This window comes from Coenobita brevimanus, chromosome 18, assembly GCF_032717465.1.
Source record: "Coenobita brevimanus isolate Jiangsu-jjx chromosome 18, ASM3271746v2, whole genome shotgun sequence".
Classification (NCBI taxonomy): Eukaryota; Metazoa; Arthropoda; class Malacostraca; order Decapoda; family Coenobitidae; genus Coenobita; species Coenobita brevimanus.
Genome location: NC_136971.1, coordinates 36,663,862 through 36,685,003, shown reverse-complemented (window position 1 = coordinate 36,685,003; position 21,142 = coordinate 36,663,862). Strand labels below are relative to the sequence as shown.

At 39.7% G+C, this 21,142-nt stretch overlaps 2 non-coding genes across 2 annotated transcripts; both read right to left on the bottom strand.

Annotated features, from left to right (window-relative positions):
- Nucleotides 1-9,416: 9,416 nt before the first annotated feature.
- Nucleotides 9,417-9,535, bottom strand: LOC145391516 (5S ribosomal RNA). Its single transcript, XR_013895849.1, has one exon. It is a non-coding gene; the product is annotated as a 5S ribosomal RNA (ribosomal RNA).
- Nucleotides 9,536-16,666: 7,131 nt separating this feature from the next.
- LOC145391575 (5S ribosomal RNA) lies at nt 16,667-16,785 on the bottom strand. The gene has a single exon (XR_013895884.1). It is a non-coding gene; the product is annotated as a 5S ribosomal RNA (ribosomal RNA).
- Nucleotides 16,786-21,142: the final 4,357 nt, after the last annotated feature.

The window sequence follows — 21,142 nt, the reverse complement described above, 5'->3', positions numbered from 1 at the left end:
AAATCTGTGAATCTTGTAGAAGTACGTCTATCATATGCAGTGTTTGACATGCGGAATATCTAACCCATCGGAGGTAAAAAAAAAAAAAAAAAAAAAAAAAAAAAAGACCATTGGAACAGTATGAAATTACTCTTTCATTTCAGAAGTGATACAATGAATTCCTTTACCATTAGTGATCTTGAATATGATATTACAGAAGCTCAGTGTTTATCTGTATTACAGAGATGAGTATATTCTGGCTGATAAAATATAGTAACCCAATAATTGTCAAGTTTCGGCTTTTACAATTTTTTGTGGTTTAAAGATTTGCGGGGCATAGTGTAAAAATCGTTCAGTGTAGACCTCTTTTTAAACTTTTTAAAGAGTTTTCATAATTTTATAACCAAGTTGACAACTTTTTGTTTGAAAGTAAAAACAACGCTTACAAATATAAAGAAGGGAAATAAATGTGTTGATTACATTTCTGCACTGAAAACTTCACTGTTATGATTAGTATTAGGGGGAGAGAGAGAGAGAGAGAGAGAGAGAGAGAGAGAGAGAGAGAGAGAGAGAGAGAGATTCATATAAAGTTTACACATTTGCTTGCTCATGATGCGAATACAAATGACCGTTCATATTATCATCAGTTCGTTTTAGAATGGAAAACACATACATTGCAGAAAGTTTTTACCGTGTTCATTTCATTTATATGACTAGTTGTACTAAGCCATTAGTTAGATTAAAATGATGATCCCTTCAGTACCTATCTAACTATACCGTAATATAATCTTTCGTTCATTCTTTTACTTCTAAAACTATTTATTTATTTATTCAGTTCTGGGAAATTACATTCCCTTTCAGCGCCATTCTTGAAAGTGAAGGGAATTTTTTAAGTCCAGATTTTCACGTCCCCCATTAATAGCTACATATATATATATATATATATATATATATATATATATATATATATATATATATATATATATATATATATATATATATATATATATATATATATATATATATATATATATATATATATATATATATATATATATATATATATATATATATATATTTGGAGTTGGTAGTGGCTGTGACATTTGTTCTTATTTACAAATGTTTATAAGGATGATGATGATGATGATGATGAAACTGGAATACGAGTGTGATGATGCCACTGATTTAATTACGATGGTAATGGTAATGCTGATAATGATGATTACCATATTGATGACACTTTGACCTAAACTACTAAGTTTATTTAACTTAGCAAGGCTGACCCCGACCATTACTAACTTGCAAAATAATAACCATAATTGTCTAGCACAGCTCAGAACAAACGAATCATCTTACCTAATCAAATTAAATATTATCATATATACTTAATTTTTTCTAGGAGATCAGAACAAGCTAACATAAATCAGCCTACCAAATCTCACCAAAATACGTAACCAGAGCCTACTACCAAGATACTTTAAATACTGAATCGAAAACACCAACTTCTTCTCATAAGATATCAAACCAAGTCCCTCTAGTTTAATACCTAAGCAACATTCGGGTTAACAACAATATCGCCTAGCATTGAAAAGATAATTTATGAAGGCCAACTTTCTAATCTCAAATTTTACTTTGTCTTCAGTTAACTTATGGTGATTTGATTAGTTAGTGCAGAACGCCATTATCTCTGTACTGTAATATGAAGACTATACTATCTAAAAAAATAAATAAATAAATAAACATAGTGTTCCATCTGTCACTGATCTATTGTTAAACTGTTTCAGCTCCGAAACCTACCAGAACATACTTTGTTTACTGTTACTGTGTAATAACCAAAGCAATTACATACAACAAAGGAAGGTGAGGGGAGAAGGGAAGAAGACTATGTTCCACTTTCAATCAGCCACAAGTGTTTTAAATATTCGGTATTCTCATAATAATAGCAGAAAAAAATAAAACCACATCAAATAGCATTTGTTCGAGACTTCCCAGTTACAAGCGTGGGCATATAATACATATATATTTTTATATAATATGTTCTTTGTACTGAGTGTTCGGACATTGTGTGAGTGTAGCGTCCAGCCGCTCTCCATTCCTTATTTACCAAGGATTCGTCTTCTTGTGCAGTGTTCGGCCTTGTATCAATCATCACCTAGGACTTTCAAGGAGTATCTGTATTTTCCTGGCTGTATTTGCCTTTCCAATCTATACTTTCTGAAACTGTGGTGTTGTGGGTGTTGAGACTCATTCGAACGTTATTGGAGACGTTTGTACTCACATTTTAACCATTGGCTACGAATCAGGGCTTAGTCATTGCTTAGATAGTCCTGTTTAACGCAGCTTACAAAACTTTCTGTATGAATTTCACTACACTTAATGTTTCATAAAAATAATGAAATGTTTTGTTAAAGTACAGATGCCTAACAAACGAAGCTTGCCTCTCAGCGAGGAGTTTAAACCATCTGGCAATCAGACACTAAAAATTGCATTTAAAAACAGACGGGAAAAAAATCTCCAGCCAGCCCTTTTGTAAGCAGAAATAGGAAATTTCATAACGAGTTCTTCCATAGTCCTTATTCTGAATGTAGATGTCTCTGGGGAAAATCTGAATGGGCGTGTTTACGATGGGGTCAGTGGCCGGGTCAGTGCTGGTGTAGAAACTGACCCTTCCTTAGTCCTGCTTTGTGCATCAGACAAAAGCCGTCATACTCATTGTGAATATCATTATTCTTACTCACTTGTTTACTAAATGTATGAACAACTACTGTGTTTCTCTTTCCTGATATTACTAATACTTATTTACCAAAGTCTCTTATTCAGTAGAAACAAGTAGGACTGTAGTATTTGATTTCATATGTAACCTACTGGATTATAGCTTATATATTCTTATATATACATGTGATAATCATGGAACGAATTTCAAGCCTTCAGTTAGAGTTGCTAAGAACTCGACTGATATACGAATAACCTCATATTAAGTCTATAGCTTAGTTCATTTTTCTTGCATATACTTTTTACTAAAGGTGATGACAAGGATTCTACGCTTGGATGCTCTATGCACCCTGGATGAGGCAGATGCTGCATCCACCCAGGAACAAACCCTCCTCATATTTCCCTGAACCTCGCCGTGGGATGGAAACTGATAAGGTGCTGTCTATCACAAAGGGGCGTCGGATCCCAGCACAGTGTATGTAGCGTACTGTAGAGTACTATCAAGAAAATCCCACAGAAGCAGTTGCGCCAAGTCTGCAAGGCCAGACAGACCTGGGCCCGTATTTACAAAATGTCATAACAGCTGAACATAAAAGTTGTTATAGCTATGAAAAGTCATATTAAAGGTAAAATATAAAGAAACACCTCTGTGGTGATAATTTGGTATCTACAATCGTTTTACTAATGAAGACTAAAGTCTGATACTCATCATAGAAACAAAAAATGGGTTAAAGACAATTGGTAAGTTCTCGATTCATTTGTTTGATCCCTCAGCCGGAACGAAGGCAGCTGATGTCTTAGGTCTGACGCCCAGTGATGCTGTGTCATTTGTTTCACGCCAGTCACAGTATCATGTAAGTTCAATCAATATTATATGTTATTACTAAAACACTGCTTCTTACTTTGCACATTTCTGTTTAATGAAAAAGAACTAGTAGGCCTAATAAAGCAATAAATTCATAGGCGTACGAGAGGTGTCTGGGGGCGGCTGCAGCCCCGCCCATGGTTAGGAAAATGTCTTTTTCATTGCAAAAGCTGATTTTCAAGCAAAAGCTGATCCTTCAAGGAAGCTACTACTCTTGGTTTATTGATACACGTATCTGTAAAAAGAATAACGGCTAAAGCTACCTGAATCCTCGCATTAATAAATGTTATTCACTTTCATGTGAGGGGATAACCGGTTTAAATGTTTTCGATCTGTCATGATAGACTCTTCATAAGTTTTCAAGTGGGGTAGGCGGTGGCTCAATCGGTAGAGAGTTGGCCTGCAGTCCTAACGGACCCGGGTTCAAATCCCGCTGGGGCAGTGAACAGTTTAAGGATTTGAATTCCATAACTATCAGACTTTACTGATCCACCAGAAGACCCGCAGACATGTCGTAAAAATACCCCCGCTAATACCAATACACCAGTCCTGTATGAGACAGCCCTAGCATGTATTCAGTATGGTCGGTGGGTGTTAGCGCCGAGGTGGTGACATGTAGAGGTGTACGGTACGTTGGAGGACTACTGGGCCTTGAAAGCAGGCTGTGAAGCCTATGCCCAGAGTCGGTCACATTAAAAAAAATACAAGTCTGAACACAGTATTTAAGCATAAAAATTGTGGATGCATCAATTACTTTATATATACTCATATAGTTGAGTACTCTGCATAATTACTATTACATATAAGGATATTATAACCTCAGATTTTTCTATGCTGTCTTCAAACAAATTTGTAATTTCTCAGTATACTAGTATATTCTGTTGAATAACATTCTTAACTTTCATCAGCTTTTGTTATTTCATACATGGGGACTGTTGCAGTAGTTATTTGAAAAATCGGGAAACTTTGAGCATATTCAGGGCAAACTTCTTTCGCCCCATCCCCCCACCTCTGATGAATTGCCCTGTCGTAGACTCTACTAAATCTGGTAGTACTATCATAACGTCTAAAGAACAGGACTAGGACACACATGCTGTAAGTGTGTGATTGACAATGAAACGAAGCATAAGGTTAATGTTGAAGCAGAGTTTTATCCCTGGACGAAACCCTGTATTTCGTTTCCTTTTGTCTAAAGTGTTTTTCGGAGTGGGTGTGCGCCTTACAAAGAAAAAAAAATGAGCTGGGAAGAGACTGTAATCTTCCACTGTCTGACTAAGAGCACAAGAACCTCAGTAGACATCTTGATGTTGTGTTGGGTGTGTGGCGATGTTCTTTGTTTTTGGTTTGGGAATAATCATGCTGTCATCGACCGAAGAAACATTGGTTATCATTCCAGCTACAGCTATCTTATTCTGTTTATGCACGAATTATAAAACACATTTCCATCAAGTGTTGTTGGTGATTTAGAATAGGCAGTTCCGTGAGTTGTTTACGGATTTCTAACTTTTCTATTACCGATGTGTTTACTCAGCTCTCATCTTCCATCGTATAAGCTGTATTCATCAGTACGACGGTGCATTCAGTTTTAAGTGGTTTCCAGCCAGTTTGAATAATGAAGCAGCTAGCTTACAATCTCAGTGGTATCTCATTCTAGCCAGTTTATTCCACGTATTACTGGTTAATAATCTGCTATATTGTACAGTACTGTACGTTGCTCATACAAACAGTGTCACCATGACAGTATGAATGACAAACGATAATAATTAGGTGTTTTGTGCGTATAATTCACTAAAAAAAATGTGGTAGAAAGTTTACAAAAGAGACGAAACTAGCCAATCTATCATCCTTTAATAAACTCTTGACTTTAATCTCTTCACTTTGTCTTGTCGAACTTTCTTTTTATTCTTCTCAAATTAATTTATTTTCTTCTCATAATTATCTGTCTATCCATCTATTTATCTATCTATGTATCTGTGTGTGTGTGTGTGTGTGTGTGTGTGTGTAAGAGAGAGAGAGAGAGAGAGAGAGAGAGAGAGAGAGAGAGAGAGAGAGAGAGGGTCCGTGCCTGTCTACCTGCATATTTTCAAGATTTTTTTTTATACATTCAACCGGAGGGACAAAAGAAAGAATACAAAAAAAAAAAAAATAAATAAAAACAAACAGGCCTACCCTACTCATTCCAGTGGCCTCTCTCCCCTTTCAAGTTTCAGTCAGTAAAGAGTATGCAGTGCACTCGCATAACTCACGGACTTCTAACTCACGAATTTCTGCTGGGTGAGGTTCTTCACTTTTTGTACAAATTATGTAAATACATTATACTATCTTGCTTAAGTTATTCTAATTAGGGACGACAGCTGACGTATATGGAAATGTTCCTGACTCGTCTGGTTCCCTTTCACATATTGATGTCCCCTATATTAGGTTGTGCCTCGACTGACAGTCACCAGGTGATGAGTGCAGGTATGTAATGTAGAAAGGCATTACATATCTGCAGTCGATGGTGTTCTCTTGGTCGAGGCTTTTTTAACATTAGTGTAGGTCTAGTTATTTGTCTCTTAGGATTTAGAATAGGTTAGCGATTTGTCTGTTAGGTGGTTAGTTTTAGGGTCTTTAGGTATTTTTGATTATAAGTAATATAAGGTTAAAAATATAAAAAATAAAAATAAATATAAAACTACCAAAAAATAATAAAATAAAAATTATTATATAATGTACGTGTCCATGAAAGTGTGTATATTCATATGCATGGATGTGTATGTATGTATGTATGTATATATATGTATATATGTGTCAATATATATACATATACATATATATTTGCCTTAATGACCAGAGGCTCCGGCTTCAATGATCGATAGGCAAAAAAAAAAAAAAAAAAAAAAAAAAAAAATCACGAATTATGTAACACACGGTGTCCTTATCTAAGTCACCATTATCACTAAACTCACGGATATTGCTTTAACTCGCGTGTTTCCACTAGAAAATGGTTTATTTCTGAGATGTTTAACTCACGGTCTTGTAGCCGCACGCCCGCAACTCGTGACTGGAAGCCAATCATAGTTAAGCACAGTCCTTGTGATTGTGCAGCCAATCAGAACAATGCTTTCTCCACCCACGCCACCTACACCTAGTGGCCAGTACTGCAACTAGGCTAGTGTGCCTAAAACGTTACCCGTCTCTCGTCGGCGTAAGCATTGTCATCAGAAGGATTTAGGTAAATACTTTTCTGTATTTTTCATCATCATACAAGGATATGTAATGTCTTTTAAAATTTGTTATTATCATTGTAAGATATGCAGTACATACTTCTGAGACAGGATGTTAGTGTTATGTGGTGTTAAGAAGGGTTCCGTTACTGTTATACTAGGCTACCTGACACCATGACAGAATCAGATATATTTTTCCCCCAAAGTTTTTTTTTTTTAACTCAAGTTTTTCCAACTCACGGCATGAGTTCAGAAGGAAATTACAGTGAGTTAGGGAAATGCAGGGTATAGGCTATATATTGCCAACTGAAAACAAGTCACGTATCGATGGTGCTGTTGCGCCCACTCGTTTGTGTGTGTGTGTTTGTGTTTCGCTCGACCATTTTTCGTTTTGCTCTCAGAATTTTTGCAAAAGGCGGATTATAAAGCAAACTTCTGTGTTGGATAGTCAGCAGTGATTTGAGATAGAACTTCAAGAACAATTTATTAGTCAGAGGCTAAGGCCACAGATAAATGTTAATTGCCAAGGTTATTGGGCAAAACCATCTCATTTTTTTTTTTTAAATCTGATTTGATCTAATGATAGTGAAGTTGTTGAGCATTGGGCGAGAATGAAGTGATTTGATTATAAAAGTCATTTGTCGAAGGGCAACGTCACAGGGAAAAGTCAAACATTCGGCTCTATGATCAGTTATTGGACGCAGGTGTTGCACACTCTGAATGCGCCCTCTTGGTTTATATCGTTTTTGCTGGCTCCAGCCGATTTCATGTAGCCTAAGAAAAACATCAATATGAAGTTAGATATAGGCTTCAATAACCCTTTCACTGCTAGACGTCCACCTTAAGATGTCTAAAATCACTGGCAGTGGTTTAGTGGAGGAGTAAGTTTTCTCCCTCCCTCTTTTTAACTTCCACTCTTCTTTCCCTCCCTCCATTTTCTCCTCTCTTTTGCTTGTCTTTTCTCCCTCTCTAGTCCTACCTCCTTCCCTGTCCTCTCTTTCTCACAATTTTTTCCTTTTCCTTCCTAATTTTTTCCTCGTTTCTCCCTACCTTTTCTTTCCCTCATTCTCCTCTCTCCTTCCACCCTTGTCTTTCACTCCCTCCCTCCCTCCCTCCTTCATCCCCCATACTCTCAGACTCTTTCCTTCTTCCCTTTTCTTTCCTTCTCTTCCCTCTTCTTTTCCCATTCCTCTCTCCCATTTATAGAACGTTAATTTGGTGCCAGTCTGGCTGTCTTTCTGCTGTCTATATTTATCTGTCATCCCACTTACACACACACACACACACACACACACACACACTCTCTCTCTCTCTCTCTCTCTCTCTCTCTCTCTCTCTCATTATGAATGCGACATAGATTCACAAACATACGTAGACATACAGTACACAGATACATAGATACACGTACATACACATACCCACACATTCACAAACACGTACTGATACACACATGCACACTTTCAGACACGTGCATTAAATCGCACATACACTATAGTGACACACAATATATATATATATATATATATATATATATATATATATATATATATATATATATATATATATATATATATTTACAGCTTGGAAGTGATGATGATGACGATGATGATAATGACTGTCTGGAACTACGAGGCTTATTCTACATTGTGCTCTTGTCTTCTATATTCCTGGGACAGTTCATTTTTTTGTTTTTGTTGAAAAATTTTGCTGCCTTATAACATTACCAATCAACGATGTAAAGAATGAATTTTAAAAATAGGCACCATGTCGTCTGAAAAGGGTAATGGGAAACAGGTAATTATTAAAAGCTGACGCGGGTAACACTATTAGCCGTCCCTGTGGCACAGGAAAATTGACTTGCCTAATATATGGACCAACATTTATTATAACGACTTGATTTTAAGTACTGAATCTTGAACGCCACGACAGAAGTCTTTTTTGGAACAAAGAGTAGCGTCTCTTGCCTAACTAACGGAAGCGAGATTCAGCCTGCACCAGATAACAGATTTGCAACACATAACCTTGTTGTCTTCAGAGTTTGTGTTATCTTGAGTTAGTTTACACTAATGTGATCAGTTTCCTTTATAAGCAGCTTCCTTTGTCCTCTTCTGCGGAAATTGTATTAACTCCGAAAATTACAACTAATACAAAGTTTCGATAGTTTCTGGACTGTATCAGTTTGATTTTTAAACTATTTAATTTGTGTTGTTGTTGGTAAAATACACTAACCCAGTAATAACTAACTCAGAACTCCAGTTGCTTTTTGAATCATCTGAAACTCAGTCTAACTCTCAAACCAAATAGAAGTAACTACCTTAACTAGGCATAATGTAATAGCCTATACCACAATGTGCAAAACAAAGGAAGGAGAGATGAGGAGAGAATAAATTACATTGTATTTTGAGTCTGTCATTGTGTTTGAATGTTCAATGTTGTTGTTAAAAAAATGTGAAAATAAAATAATTCCACATCAAATTGCAGTATCAATTCCAGACATTTTCGGTCACATGCCCGCGCGAGTAATATGCATTTCATCATTCATTCATTGCCAGACGCCATGTATCCCAAACGGGGTGGCCAAGGGCATAGAGTTAATTGTTTTACAGGGAGGGGCACGAATCCTCCACCAACCCCACTTGACACGTAGGGAGTTATGCCAACAGCATCTGGTGTTCCCAGGCGGTCACCCATCCAAGTACTAACCAGACCCAACGTTGCTTAACTTCGCTGATCGGACGGGAAGCGGTGTACTCAACGTGGTATGGCCGTTGGCTAATATGCATTTAATTTTATATAATACATCTACGTTCTTTTTAGTGGGTGTTCGGGCATTTGTGTCAGGTTAGCGTCCAAATTATTCACCCTTTCTATGCTTGTTAAAATCATGAATTCGTCTTCGTGTGCAATGTTCGGCCTTAAATCATCCTCTAGGACCATCGAAGAATACAGTATATTTATTTTTTTACCCGTATTTTTCTCCTTCCCACTTGCACTATAACACACTCTGGTCTTGCAGATATTGAGGCTCATTTGGATTTTTTTAAGACTTTTGCGTCCGCGCCATAGGCTACGAAACTGCATAATCAGAACTTATTCTGTCATGTTTGATGAGAGGCACGTCTTCATATGGTGGCACTGATATATTCACGGGACGGTGGAACTGGCCAATTATGCACACATCCCTCAGTTCCTGTCATGTTTGGTGCTCCAGAGGGACGCCTTCACGTGCTGGCACTGAAAAAACAGGGCGGTGGAATGGTCAGGTCCCCAGTTCCCACCCAGTTTCTGAAAAAAGGAAGGGGAACTGCAAAATAAAGGAGATATTAGTCTATAGTCCACAGGATTCACGTTTCAGATGAACATGGAGCCACAACAACAATATCAGTCACGTTTAATGCAGCATACTAAACAAGCTTTTTAAATTACGTTATGCATAAATAATTAATAATAAACGAAATACACTGCCACTCACCGATAGCTGTTAATCCATGAAGCTGTCTTTCAGAGAGCAGTATAAACTCTATTTCTTCATTAGACAAGAGAGAGAGAGACGTATACACACACACACACACACACACACACACACACACACTTACACACACACACTTCTGGTCAGACGCAACAATCTCAAACAAGTCTCTAGCCAGCACAGTTGATTGACAAAAATACAGCCAAATCGACAATGGACACTTTCACGGCCGTGATTCAGAATGCAAATCGTCTCTCTGGAAAAATAGCACGTTTGAATGGTTGCGTGTACACTGGGGTTAGTGTTGTTGTGGACGCTGACCTGGTTTTGCCTTTTAACTCTAGCTTGGCCAAAAATTGCAGTCTCTCCATCTTGAATAACGAGTTGTAGCAAAGATTAACACTGTATAATAAAGCTATACTCTCTCTCTCTCTCTCTCTCTCTCTCTCTCTTTAATCGAGGCGAAGATGCGCTTTACAGGTTGGTGATGATTGGCTGAATGCAATATGTCCAAATAACTTATTTACTAACCTAAATTTCTCCATCAGATATATGTTGTCAATTAATAATACTAACGAGTAAAGAGATTATGAAGTAATGTTGCATTCAGTCAGTAATCACCAGCCTGTCAAATGCATCTTCGCCTCGATAAAAAAAAAAAAAAAAATACAGTTATGAAGCGCTGTGGATAGGAGATTAACATTGAATAATCATGCTAGTTACGAAGAAGTGCTGTGGAAAGGATGTAGAGCAAGGGATTTACACAGAATTATGATGTTTGCTACGAAGTGCTGTGGAAAGGATTTATGGTAGTATCACTGAAAATTTCTACCACTGAGTGGCATTGTGTAAGCTACAAAAGGACGAAGAAATCTGGGCCAAGTTTGAGCAAAAATGGTTTAGTAGTCCTGCTTTGGGTATTTAAGTGAGGATCGTATTTAAAGTGGAGCAGAGGCTTTGTTGCACTTCCTCCTAAGAAATTTATTGTGCCAACTATACCCTTATGTTATCTTCTGTGTTGGCCATGTCTTTTTTAATATCGATATAGTTTGCATTACTCGGTTTGTTTTCATCTGAGGGAATTGTGTCACACTCACAACTTTAATAGCAAGTCATAGTTGCTTAAGATCAGTGAATCTTAATTATGAGGTAGAAATGAGTCTCGTTGGTCACTACTGAAAGCAGCCCACCAGTCTGACTACACTTGGCCATCGGCAGAGGTGAAAACGAGCAGAGATCGTCATCAGATTAAAGTAAACCGACGTAGTAGCATACTGGGGGAAAATGAAGTGTAATGTGCAGAATACTCGTAAATCAGCACGGAAGAGACGAGTACTAAAAATATGCCTGTAAGAGTCATATTCTAAGTGTCTTTTATATCATAAGTAACATCTCATCCTCGGCAATTTATGCTGCAACTTACATCCCAGTATCCTTTTGCGCGATATTGGTCCAAACTCTGAAAGATGAGTGGAACGCAGTGAAAGATCAGGAAATAGCAGTGTGGAGGAGGAATGGCAGTTGTTTAAGAGTGCTGTGGTGGGGCATGCAGAAGAGGTGTGTGGTGTGAGACGTGTGGGTGGTGGTGTAAGAAAAGGAAGTGAATGGTGGTGCGAGGAAGTAAGTATGGCTGTGGCTGAGAAGAGACGTGCATATGAAGTGTGGCTGCAGAGGAAGGATGAGGTATCATATGAGAGGTATAAGGAAAAGAGAAATAGGGCGAGAAGGGCTGTGCGTGATGCTAAAGTGGCAGCAGATGAGAGGTGGGGTAGGCGGCTGACAGAGAATTTTCAACAGAATAAGAAAATGTTTTGGAAGGAGGTGAAAAGGGTGCGAAAGGGAGAGTCTGGGAAGGAAGAACGAGTAAAAGCAGAGGATGGAAGGATGTTAATTGAGATGGATGCAGTTAAATATAGAGGAGGAAAGGGTGGCTGAGCTTGTGGCGGATGGAAGGGTGCAAGGAATAAATGTGTTGGGAGAGTTGAATGATTCTTTGATCACGAAGGAGGAAGTGGAGAAGGCAGTGAAAGAGATGAAAACAGGGAAAGCTGCAGGTATGGATGGGTGTGCTGTGGAATGTCTGAAAGGTGGTGGAGTGACTATTGTTGACTGGTTAGTAAGACTGTTGAATGTGTGCTTTGTGAAAGGTATGGTGCCAATTGACTGGCAAGTGGTCCCGTTGCATAAAGGCAAGGGTGATAGGTATGAATGTACTAGCTTTAGGGGTATAAGTCTGTTGAGTGTTGTAGGTAAGGTGTATGGTAGAGTGTTAATTATGAGAGTTAGAGAGGGTACAGAGGGAGTGATTGGTGATGAGCAGTGTGGCTTTAGGAGAGGGAGGAGATGCGTGGATCAGGTGTTTGCGGTGAGACAAGTGTGTGAAAAGTATTTAGCGAAAGGCAAGGATGTGTTTTGGGCATTTATGGATTTAGAAAAAGCGTATGATAGAATTGATAGGGAGACTTTGTGGACTGTTTTAAGATTGTATGGACTTGATGATAGGTTACTAAAAGGGGTGAAAAGTTTTTATGTAAATAGTAGAGCGTGTGTAAGAGTGGAAAATGCTGTGAGTGATTGGTTTCCTGTGAGAGTGGGGCTGCGACAGGGATGTGTGATGTCGCCTTCGTTGTTTAATATTTACATGGATGGTGTTGTAAGTGAGGTGAATGCAAGAGTTTTAGGTGGAGTTCTGAGTCTGGTGAATGTTGATGGTGGAGAGTGGAATCTGAAGCAGCTGCTGTTTGCAGATGATACTGCACTGGTGGCTGATTCAGAGGAGAGATTGAGACAGTTGGTAGAGGAGTTTGGAAGGGTGTGTGAAAGGAGGAAATTGAAAGTAAATGAGAATAAGAGTAAAGTGATGAAGTGTACGAGGTTGCTAGATGGTAGGGGGATGAATATAGTTTTGAATGGCGAGTTGCTTGAGGAGGTAGAGTGTTTTAAATATCTAGGGTCACATGTTGCTGTGGATGGAAGAATAGATGCAGAAGTGAAGTTTAGAATAAATGAAGTAGGAAAGGTGCTGGGAGGAATGAAAAAAGTGTTTAGATGTCGTTGCTTAGAATGGATGTAAAGAGAAGGCTGTATGAGGGTGTTGTGGTACCGACTGCATTATATGGGGCTGAAACTTGGAATATGGGTGTAGCAGAGAGGAAAAGTTTGAATGTAATGGAGATGAGGTGTCTGAGGAGTATGTGTGGAGTGATGCGTATGGATCGGGTGCGGAATGATGAAGTGCGAAGGAGAACTGGAGTTGTTCGGGAGATGGCTGGTAGAGTAGAGCAGAGGGTGTTGCGATGGTTTGGGCATATGGAGAGAATGGATAATGAGCGACTGGTGAAAAAGATAACTAGATCTGATGTGAGAGGTGTAAGGCTGAGAGGAAGACCACGAATAGGATGGATGGACAGTGTGAAGAGAGCGCTGGATGCGGGAGGGATGTCTGTTGAGCAAGGAAGAGTGGCTGTGCGTGACAGAAATAAACGGAGAGAAATTGTGAATGAATAAGTGATGACGCAGCCCTGAGGGGATATTCTCCCGCATTTGGTCTGATCAGCTATTTCAGGTCAGGTGCGGGTAAGGGGATGAGTCTGTTATGATGTGGCAGGGGTAAACCAGCTCTGCTGTCGGGCCCTGCTGCGGATGTCACTGATTGCATTGCACAGTTGACCCTTGTGCGGTGTGGTGCGGTGAGGATCTGTCCGTTCTCCCCTTTGGGGCTAAGATGCGAATGAATGTGTTTGAATGGATGAGTAAATGGGGAGTGTGTCTTCCTGTCTCGGCTACCTCCCTTTCCTTGGGGGAAGCAGCCTAGGTATATAGATAGATAGATAGACCTGACACCAAGGCAGAGTAAAATATATTTTTCCCGTATTTTTTTTTTTTTTTTGTTACGATTTTCCAATTCACGTCATGAGTTCAAAAGGAAATTACAGTGAGTTAGGCGAGTGCAGTGTACTGTATATATATTGCCAATTGAAAACAAGTGACGTATCGATGGTGCTGTTGCGGCCCACTGGTTTGTGTGTGTGTGTGTGTGTGTGTGTGTGTGTGTTTCGCTCGACCATTTTTCGTTTTGCTCTCAAAATTTTTGCAAAAGGCGGATTTTAAAGCAAACTTTTGTGTTGGATAGTCAGCAGTGATTTGAGATAGAACTTCAAGAACAATTAGTCAAGAGGTGAAGGCCGCAGAAAAATGTTAATTGCCAAGGTCATTGGGCAAACCATCTCATTTTTTTTAAAATCTGATTTGATCCAATGATACTGAAGTTGTTAAGCATTAGGCGAGAATAAAGTGATTTGATTTTAAAACTCGTTTGTCGAAGGGCAACGTCACAGGGAAAAGTCAAACATTCGGCTCTATGATCAGTTATTAGACGCAGGTGTTGCACACTCTGAATGCGCCCTCTTGGTTTATATCGTTTTTGCTGGCTCCAGCCGATTTCATGTAGCCTAAGAAAAACATCAATATGAAGTTAGATATAGGCTTCAATAACCCTTTCACTGCTAGACGTCCACCTTAAGTTGACTAAAATCACTGGCAGTGGTTTAGTGGAGGAGTAAGTTTTCTCCCTCCCTCTTTTTAACTTCCACTCTTCTTTCCCTCCCTCCATTTTCTCCCCTCTTTTGCTCGTCTTTCCCCCCTATCGAGTCTTTCCTCCTTCCCTGTCCTCCCTTTCTCACTATTTTTTCCTTTTCCTCCCTATTTTTGTCCTCTCGTTTCTCCCTGCGTTTTCTTTCCCTCGTTCTCCTCTCTTCTTCCACCCTTGTCTTTCTCTGCCTCCCTCCCTCCCTCCCTCCTTTATCCCCCACACTCTCACTCTCTTTCCCTCTTCCCTTTTCTTTCCTTCTCTTCCCTCTTCTTTTCCCATTCCTCTCTCCCATTTATAGAACGTTAATTTGGTGCCAGTCTGGCTGTCTTTCTGCTGTCTATATTCATCTGTCATCCCACTTACATACACACACACACACACACACACACACACACACACACACACACACTCTCTCTCTCTCTCTCTCTCTCTCTCTCTCTCTCTCTCTCTCTCTCATTATGAATGCGACAAATTCACAAACATACGTAGACATACACAGATACATAGATACCCGTACATACACATACCCACACATTCACAAACACGTACTGATACACACATACACACATTCAGACACGTACATAAAATCGCACATACATTATAGTGACACACACACACACACACACACACACACACACACACACACACACACACACACACACACACACACAAGCACGCACGCACGCACGCACACACACACACACACACACACAATATATATATATATATATATATATATATATATATATATATATATATATATATATTCTTATTTACAGCTTGGAAGTGATGATGATGACGATGATGATTGTCTTGAACTATGAGGCTTGTTCTACATTGTGCTCTTGTCTTCTGTGTTCCGGGAACAGGTCTTTTTTTTCTTTTTGAAAATTTTTGCTGCCTCATTACATTACCAATCAACGATGTAAAGAATGAATTTTAAAAAAAGGCACCATGTCGTTTGAAAAGGGTTATGGGAAACAGGTAATTATTAAAAGCTGACGCAGGTAACACTATTAGCCGTCCCTGTGGCACAGGAAAATTGACTTGCCTAATATATGGACCAACATTTATTATAACGACTTGATTTTAAGTACTGAATCTTGAACGCCAAGACAGAAGTCTTTTTTGGAACAAAGCGTAGGGTCTCTTGCCTAACTAACGGAAGCGAGATTCAGCCTGCACTAGATAACAGATTTGCAACACATAACCTTGTTGTCTTCAGAGTTTGTGTTATCTTGAGTTAGTTTACACTAATGTGATCAGTTTTCTTTATAAGCAGCTTCCTTTGTCCTCTTCTGCGGAAATTATATTAACTTCGAAAATTACAACTAACACAAAGTTTCGATAGTTTCTGGACTGTATCAGTTTCATTTTTAAACAATTTAATCTGTGTTGTTGTTGATAAAATACACTAACCCAGTAATAACTAACTCAGAACTCCAGTTGCTTTTTGAATCATCTGAAACTCAGTCTAACTCTCAAACCAAATAGAAGTAACTACCTTAACTAGGCATAATGTAATAGCCTATACCACAATGTGCAAAACAAAGGAAGGAGAGATGAGGAGAGAATAAATTACATTATATTTTGAGTCTGTCATTGTGTTTGAATGTTCAATGTTGTTGTTAAAAAAATGTGAAAATAAAATAATTCCACATCAAATTGCAGTATCAATTCCAGACATTTTCGGTCACATGCGCGCGCGCGTAATATGCATTTCATCATTCATTCATTGCCAGACGCCATGTATCCCAAACGGGGTGGCCAAGGGCATAGAGTTAATTGTTTTACAGGGAGGGGCACGAATCCTCCACCAACCCCACTTGACACGTAGGGAGTTATGCCAACAGCATCTGGTGTTCCCAGGCGGTCACCCATCCAAGTACTAACCAGACCCAACGTTGCTTAACTTCGCTGATCGGACGGGAAGCGGTGTACTCAACGTGGTATGGCCGTTGGCTAATATGCATTTAATTTTATATAATACATCTACGTTCTTTTTAGTGGGTGTTCGGGCATTTGTGTCAGGTTAGCGTCCAAATTATTCACCCTTTCTATGCTTGTTAAAATCATGAATTCGTCTTCGTGTGCAATGTTCGGCCTTAAATCATCCTCTAGGACCATCGAAGAATACAGTATATTTATTTTTTTACCCGTATTTTTCTCCTTCCCACTTGCACTATAACACACTCTGGTCTTGCAGATATTGAGGCTCATTTGGATTTTTTTAAGACTTTTGCGTCCGCGCCATAGGCTACGAAACTGCATAATCAGAACTTATTCTGTCATGTTTGATGAGAGGCACGTCTTCATATGGTGGCACTGATATATTCACGGGACGGTGGAACTGGCCAATTATGCACACATCCCTCAGTTCCTGTCATGTTTGGTGCTCCAGAGGGACGCCTTCACGTGCTGGCACTGAAAAAACAGGGCGGTGGAATGGTCAGGTCCCCAGTTCCCACCCAGTTTCTGAAAAAAGGAAGGGGAACTGCAAAATAAAGGAGATATTAGTCTATAGTCCACAGGATTCACGTTTCAGATGAACATGGAGCCACAACAACAATATCAGTCACGTTTAATGCAGCATACTAAACAAGCTTTTTAAATTACGTTATGCATAAATAATTAATAATAAACGAAATACACTGCCACTCACCGATAGCTGTTAATCCATGAAGCTGTCTTTCAGAGAGCAGTATAAACTCTATTTCTTCATTAGACAAGAGAGAGAGACGTATACACACACACACACACACACACACACACACACACACTTACACACACACACTTCTGGTCAGACGCAACAATCTCAAACAAGTCTCTAGCCAGCACAGTTGATTGACAAAAATACAGCCAAATCGACAATGGACACTTTCACGGCCGTGATTCAGAATGCAAATCGTCTCTCTGGAAAAATAGCACGTTTGAATGGTTGCGTGTACACTGGGGTTAGTGTTGTTGTGGACGCTGACCTGGTTTTGCCTTTTAACTCTAGCTTGGCCAAAAATTGCAGTCTCTCCATCTTGAATAACGAGTTGTAGCAGAGATTGACACTGTATAATAAAGCTGTACTCTCTCTCCCTCTCTCTCTCTCTCTCTCTCTCTCTCTCTCTCTCTCTCTCTTTAATCGAGGCGAAGATGCACTGTAAGAGGTTGGTGATGATTGGCTGAATGCAATATGTCCAAATAACTTATTTACTAACCCAAATTTCTCCCTCAGATATATGTTATCAATTAATAATACTAACGAGTAAAGAGATTATGAAGTAATGTTGCATTCAGTCAATAATCACCAGCCTGTCAAATGCATCTTCGCCTCGATAAAAAAAAAAAAAAAAAAAAAATACAGTTATGAAGTGCTGTGGATAGGAGATTAACACTGAATAATTATGCTAGTTACGAAGAAGTGCTGTGGAAAGGATGTAGAGCAAGGGATTTACACAGAATAATGATGTTTGCTACGAAGTGCTGTGGAAAGGATTTATGGTAGTATCACTGAAAATTTCTACCACTGAGCGGCATTGTGTAAGCTACAAAAGGACGAAGAAATCTGGGCCAAGTTTGAGCAAAAATGGTTTAGTAGTCCTGCTTTGGGTATTTAAGTGAGGATCGTATTTAAAGTGGAGCAGAGGCTTTGTTGCACTTCCTCCTAAGAAATTTATTGTGCCAACTATACCCTTATGTTATCTTCTGTGTTGGCCATGTCTTTTTTAATATCGATATAGTTTGCATTACTCGGTTTGTTTTCATCTGAGGGAATTGTGTCACACTCACAACTTTAATAGCAAGTCATAGTTGCTTAAGATCAGTGAATCTTAATTATGAGGTAGAAATGAGTCTCGTTGGTCACTACTGAAAGCAGCCCACCAGTCTGACTACACTTGGCCATCGGCAGAGGTGAAAACGAGCAGAGATCGTCATCAGATTAAAGTAAACCGACGTAGTAGCATACTGGGGGAAAATGAAGTGTAATGTGCAGAATACTCGTAAATCAGCACGGAAGAGACGAGTACTAAAAATATGCCTGTAAGAGTCATATTCTAAGTGTCTTTTATATCATAAGTAACATCTCATCCTCGGCAATTTATGCTGCAACTTACATCCCAGTATCCTTTTGCGCGATATTGGTCCAAACTCTGAAAGATGAGTGGAACGCAGTGAAAGATCAGGAAATAGCAGTGTGGAGGAGGAATGGCAGTTGTTTAAGAGTGCTGTGGTGGGGCATGCAGAAGAGGTGTGTGGTGTGAGACGTGTGGGTGGTGGTGTAAGAAAAGGAAGTGAATGGTGGTGCGAGGAAGTAAGTATGGCTGTGGCTGAGAAGAGACGTGCATATGAAGTGTGGCTGCAGAGGAAGGATGAGGTATCATATGAGAGGTATAAGGAAAAGAGAAATAGGGCGAGAAGGGCTGTGCGTGATGCTAAAGTGGCAGCAGATGAGAGGTGGGGTAGGCGGCTGACAGAGAATTTTCAACAGAATAAGAAAATGTTTTGGAAGGAGGTGAAAAGGGTGCGAAAGGGAGAGTCTGGGAAGGAAGAACGAGTAAAAGCAGAGGATGGAAGGATGTTAATTGAGATGGATGCAGTTAAATATAGAGGAGGAAAGGGTGGCTGAGCTTGTGGCGGATGGAAGGGTGCAAGGAATAAATGTGTTGGGAGAGTTGAATGATTCTTTGATCACGAAGGAGGAAGTGGAGAAGGCAGTGAAAGAGATGAAAACAGGGAAAGCTGCAGGTATGGATGGGTGTGCTGCGGAATGTCTGAAAGGTGGTGGAGTGACTATTGTTGACTGGTTAGTAAGACTGTTGAATGTGTGCTTTGTGAAAGGTATGGTGCCAATTGACTGGGCAAGTGGTCCCGTTGCATAAAGGCAAGGGTGATAGGTATGAATGTACTAGCTTTAGGGGTATAAGTCTGTTGAGTGTTGTAGGTAAGGTGTATGGTAGAGTGTTAATTATGAGAGTTAGAGAGGGTACAGAGGGAGTGATTGGTGATGAGCAGTGTGGCTTTAGGAGAGGGAGGAGATGCGTGGATCAGGTGTTTGCGGTGAGACAAGTGTGTGAAAAGTATTTAGCGAAAGGCAAGGATGTGTTTTGGGCATTTATGGATTTAGAAAAAGCGTATGATAGAATTGATAGGGAGACTTTGTGGACTGTTTTAAGATTGTATGGACTTGATGATAGGTTACTAAAAGGGGTGAAAAGTTTTTATGTAAATAGTAGAGCGTGTGTAAGAGTGGAAAATGCTGTGAGTGATTGGTTTCCTGTGAGAGTGGGGCTGCGACAGGGATGTGTGATGTCGCCTTCGTTGTTTAATATTTACATGGATGGTGTTGTAAGTGAGGTGAATGCAAGAGTTTTAGGTGGAGTTCTGAGTCTGGTGAATGTTGATGGTGGAGAGTGGAATCTGAAGCAGCTGCTGTTTGCAGATGATACTGCACTGGTGGCTGATTCAGAGGAGAGATTGAGACAGTTGGTAGAGGAGTTTGGAAGGGTGTGTGAAAGGAGGAAATTGAAAGTAAATGAGAATAAGAGTAAAGTGATGAAGTGTACGAGGTTGCTAGATGGTAGGGGGATGAATATAGTTTTGAATGGCGAGTTGCTTGAGGAGGTAGAGTGTTTTAAATATCTAGGGTCACATGTTGCTGTGGATGGAAGAATAGATGCAGAAGTGAAGTTTAGAATAAATGAAGTAGGAAAGGTGCTGGGAGGAATGAAAAAAGTGTTTAGATGTCGTTGCTTAGAATGGATGTAAAGAGAAGGCTGTATGAGGGTGTTGTGGTACCGACTGCATTATATGGGGCTGAAACTTGGAATATGGGTGTAGCAGAGAGGAAAAGTTTGAATGTAATGGAGATGAGGTGTCTGAGGAGTATGTGTGGAGTGATGCGTATGGATCGGGTGCGGAATGATGAAGTGCGAAGGAGAACTGGAGTTGTTCGGGAGATGGCTGGTAGAGTAGAGCAGAGGGTGTTGCGATGGTTTGGGCATATGGAGAGAATGGATAATGAGCGACTGGTGAAAAAGATAACTAGATCTGATGTGAGAGGTGTAAGGCTGAGAGGAAGACCACGAATAGGATGGATGGACAGTGTGAAGAGAGCGCTGGATGCGGGAGGGATGTCTGTTGAGCAAGGAAGAGTGGCTGTGCGTGACAGAAATAAACGGAGAGAAATTGTGAATGAATAAGTGATGACGCAGCCCTGAGGGGGATATTCTCCCGCATTTGGTCTGATCAGCTATTTCAGGTCAGGTGCGGGTAAGGGGATGAGTCTGTTATGATGTGGCAGGGGTAAACCAGCTCTGCTGTCGGGCCCT